Here is a 5,185-nt window from a genome sequence, read left to right on the forward strand (position 1 = left end):
TCCACGCACCTCCAACGTCTGTGCGGCATGTCTTGACCCGTTTGAGCAACGCCGGCCTCCAACTGAATCTGAAGAAGTGCCGATTTGCGGCACGGCAGCTGACAAACCTCGGCTACGTCGTGTCCAAAGAAGGAATCCTTCCCGATCCGGCCAAGCTTCGGGCCGTGGCCGAATTTCCCAAACCTACGTCCGTCAAAGAACTGCGCAGTTTAGTCGGACTGTGTTCATACTTTCGACGCTTCATACGAAACTTTGCCACCATCATATCGCCGCTGACGAAGCTCCTTGGAAGTAACGGACCCCTAAATTCGTGGTCGTCCGAGTGTGACGACGCGTTCGCAAAGCTCCGTCGTTTGTTGACGTCTCCTCCCATACTACGCCACTACGACCCTACGGCCCCAACGGAGGTACACACGGACGCCAGCGGTGTAGGCCTCGGCGCTGTCCTTGCGCAACGCAAACCAGGGTTCCCCGAATATGTCGTGACATACGCAAGCCGTACGCTTACCAGAGCCGAGACCAATTACTCAGTCACGGAAAAAGAGTGCCTGGCAATCATATGGGCCCTTACAATGTTTCGACCTTATTTGTATGGTCGCCCATTTGATGTCGTCACCGACCATCATGCACTATGCTGGCTGTCGTCATTGAAGGATCCCTCAGGCCGTCTCGCCCGCTGGGCACTTCGCCTGCAGGACTACGACATCCGCGTGCTGTACCGCAACGGACGCCAGCATGCTGACGCCGACGCCCTCTCGCGCTCTCCCTTGCCTGACGACAATGCCCCCTGCTCAGTATCTCACATAGCCGTTGCTTCAATCAGCGTTCACACCATCGTTACCGAACAGCGCAAGGATAAATGGATCACCTCGCTGATCGACTTGCTCACTGATCCGACGGCAACACCATCCACTCGCGCGTTGCGTCGTCAAGCCCACCATTTCGCCGTTCGTGACGACCTCCTGCACCGACGCAATTACAACGCCGACGGCCGCCAGTGGCTACTAGTGATACCCCGCAGTCTGCGTTCTGAAATATGCGAGGCCTTCCACTCTGACCCGCAATACGCGCACTTTGGGGTATCCAAAACTTACCACCGCATTCGACAACGATACTTCTGGCGTGGGATGTACCGCTACGTGCAGAAGTTCGTTCGCTCCTGCCTCGATGGCCAACGCCGAAAACCTGCAACGCACGTGTCGCCAGCAGGTCTACAACCATTACCCTGCCCTAACCATCCGTTCGGGCGCGTGGGCATCGATTTGTATGGACCACTTCCTCTGACTTCGGCTGGTAACCGCTGGGCCATCGTCGCTGTTGACCATCTAACGCGATACGCCGAAACCGCCGCCCTCCCAGCGGCTACAGCGCGCGATGTTGCCTCCTTCTTACTACACCGATTCATACTGCGTCACGGTCCACCCCAAGAGCTTCTCAGCGATCGAGGCCGTGTCTTCTTATCGGAAGTCGTGGAAGCCATTCTGAAAGAGTGCCATGCTGTTCACCGCAAAACTACTGCTTACCACCCGCAGACGAATGGCCTAGCCGAACGCTTTAACCGAACGCTCGGCGACATGCTGTCAATGTACGTCGCCGCCGATCACACCAATTGGGCTGCCATTCTGCCCTTTGTCACCTACGCCTATAACACCGCCCCTCAGAGCACTACTGGTTTTTCACCGTTCTTCTTACTGTACGGAAGGCACCCGTCGCACACCATCGACAGGATACTTCCATACAAGCCGGATCCATCTGAGTGCGCGCCTATTTCTGACACAGCCAGGCTCGCTGAAGAGTGTCGCGAGCTTACCAAGACATTTACGACGCAGGAACAAGAGCTGCAGAAGAGCATTCGCGATGGCACCACTACTTCTGAACCCACGTTCCTCCCTGGAGCGCTCGTATGGCTCTCGGTCCCTACCGCTGCAAGTGGCCTTTCTTCAAAACTGCTGCCGAAATACGAAGGCCCATACCGGGTCGTCGAGCGCACATCTCCGGTAAACTACTTTATCGAACCTGTCGAACCAGCTTCGGACATGCGCCGTCGAGGGCGCGACATTGTCAACGTGGAGCGCCTCAAGGCCTACTATGACCCACTCATAGTAACGAGCTGTTAGGTCGCCGGACGGCTCCGTTTTCGTACCCGGGGTAATTGTAGAGAAGCCTTGGGACATGGTAATGGGTTACCCTCTCCAGCGCCTTCTAGTGGGTCGTCCTCTTCGATTGCTTGAAAAAGAACGCCGCTCGCGCAGGGAGTTCGTGCCTTGCCGTGACTGTCGCCATTACTCATTGTCGTTCAGTGCTGTCTATTAAACACCCTAACAAAGCAACAAATTACACAAACTACACATGTCGTGTCAAATAATTATCGTAGTGTCACGCGCTACTGATGTCACGTGCTACAGTCGTCTACGTCGAGGACCGACGTCGAGGACCCATCCATGCGAGGACCTCTACGTAGGGCCATTCCATCGTGCACGTCATACCCTCACACTCTGGGCGCGCGCCCGCGAGAACAAGGGCAAGCAGCGTTCAGCTTGAAATTTCACGCATTTCCGCGGTGTACGCCCAGTGTACGCATTGCGCTCGTCAGATGAAAATTGTCAAGCCTGGTGAGGGGACCTTTACTTGCGCCGTCCAGCGACCGGAGGGCGCGGCGTAGCTCGCACTGCCCCGTCCCAAGTTCGCTGAAACTGGCTGTTATAGGGACACGCAGAAAACAGACGCGCGCACGCTTCCCCCGTGTAGCCCGGCCACAATCCGCCCACTCATGCAGGGAGCGAGACGCGCGCATTGCGTTCCATCTTGACGGACCCCGCCTCATTATTGCTTTTACAGCGAAAGCTGTTATGAGATCATTTCACCGGCCGTTTTTGGCGCCGTAGTTGTCCGCCGCCGCCGCCGCCGCCGGTGTCCGTAACCAGTATCGCTCGAAATAAGAAAAAAAACTAAATGAGAAAAAAAATCACAGCATATCCACGGAGTGAATGATGATGAGTGGGCGAAGCTGCGGAGGTTCATCGGTAAACCGTGAATCTTCCGTGAATTCTGCCCAGTACATCATCACCGACGTGAGATCGGGCGCGTTTATACTAAAGGTTCGATGAGTTATGACGACTTGCAGCTCACTTTAATTTTACGTGTACGCTGTGAATTTTCATTGTTTAGAAAACCATTGCTTTAGAAAACACCTTGCGTCTTTCGTTAAGCAGCTGGCGTCTTTTTCGTTTTGCTTTAGAAACATCTGGCGTCTTTCGTTGGTTTATTTCATCAATCAACGGCGTTTTGAACAAAATTTTTATTGTTTAATCACGCACAGGAGAAATCTCACCAGGCACTACCTTGGAGGTAAACAATGGCTGCTAATGGGAATGAGAGACAGAAGAAGTCGGCTTTTAGCTAACACTTACACTTCTACAGAGACAGAAGAATTCGGCTTTTAGTTAAAGCGCACGCTGCGAATTTTTTATTGTTCAACAACGCACAGGAGAAATCTCCCACCGGCACCACCTTGGAGGTCAAAGGGTAAGACTTGTTACTCACTACTACGAGCACGACGAGGGACGAACGGGTGCCGCCTTAAGGAGCTTCGCCCCTAAAATTCCAGGATGGAACGAGGTTCGAACCTGGGTCCTCTGCGTGGGAGCCCAGTATTCAACCTCTGAGCCATGCCGGTGCTTGAAACTGCTTTGCTAAACGGTCCTATACAGGCTTCATGTCGGGAAGGAACCACATTAGCATATCCAATATAGCGTGGTAGAAGAGTAAAATAAGCACCAAGCGTCGCACAACGCGAATTCTGTAACCAGGCGTCACACAATGCGAATTGCGCAACGAGTAGGTTGTTGAATGCTTCCAACCCATTACAAAGGACCCTGCCATAATTCTTCATCATCAGGCACAGCATCAACAAAGTGCGCATAATGCCTTACATGGGTTTAGCAGGTACCAACGCTCTCCGTAGAATGACAAAAAATGGCAGAGTGCCTGCTGGCCTACTTCTCAAAAATTACAATTATTTATAGCGTAGTGGGTTCCTCGCAAGTGCACTTGGATTGGTTGCCAAGGAAGCCCATAAGCGCATGATACACTTCCTCTGGGTCTCAGTAAAATTACAATGATTTATAGCGTAGTGGGTTCCTCGCAAGGGCACTTGTATTGGTTGCCAAGGAAGCCCATAAGCGTATGATCCATTTCCTCGGGGTCTCAGTAAAGTTCTTCGCCCTCCCCCCCCCCCCCCCCCCCCCCGTCTCTTTCCCACGTCAACGTATGTTATACAGCATGACGGGAGAGGGAAATAGCGACCGGGCGTCACCCAATGCAAATTACATAACTGGTGGGCCGTTTAAAGATTCCAACCCATTACAAAGGGCTGAGCCATAATTCTTCATTGATCAGTCGTCGCGTGAACAAGGTGCACATAATGCCTTACAGACGTGTAGCTGGTGCCTCGCTTCTCCGCAGAATGACGAATAATGGCTTAGAAGGTGCTTCCAAACTTCACAAAAATTGTGATTTATGGCGTAGTGGGTACCTTTCTAGTATACTTGTATTGTAGCCCCAAGAGAGCTTAAAGGGCCCCTCACCAGGTTTGACAATTTTGAGCGAACGAGCGCAATGCATACACTGGGCGTTCACGATCACGTCTGCCAAAATTTGCAACGCTACACGCCGCGGAAATGGGTCAAATTTCAAGGTGAACGCTGCTTGCCCTTCTTCTCGCGGGCGCGCGCTTTAGAGAATGAGGGGATGACGTACATGAGAAAATGGCCCTACGTAGATGGTAGTGCTGTGACGTCGCTCCTCTACGTAGACGACTGTGCTCTGACGTCGCCAACAGTAGCACGTGACGCTGCGATAATTATTTGACACGATATGTGTAGTTTGTGTAATTTGTTGCTTGAATAGATTAATTAAACTTGAGAGAAATTATGAGACACACAAAGGGAATGTGTGCGTCTTTTTCATTTTTTTTTTTCGTGAATTGCAGCGACATGCGGGGCTAATATGCCTCCCTTTCCCACCATGCGTTCGTGTCCCCGCGGTTAGCGCATCGAGCAGACGCCAGCCCTGGAAACGAAAGTAATGTTCTAGCGCGTTCGAGCACTCATTATGCTCGTTTATTCTACTGCGTCCAAGGAAACGTTAATGCGGCACTGGCTCATGATACCGCCACTCTCGTGCC

The sequence above is a fragment of the Rhipicephalus sanguineus genome, chromosome 2 (assembly GCF_013339695.2).
Source record: "Rhipicephalus sanguineus isolate Rsan-2018 chromosome 2, BIME_Rsan_1.4, whole genome shotgun sequence".
Taxonomy (NCBI): Eukaryota; Metazoa; Arthropoda; class Arachnida; order Ixodida; family Ixodidae; genus Rhipicephalus; species Rhipicephalus sanguineus.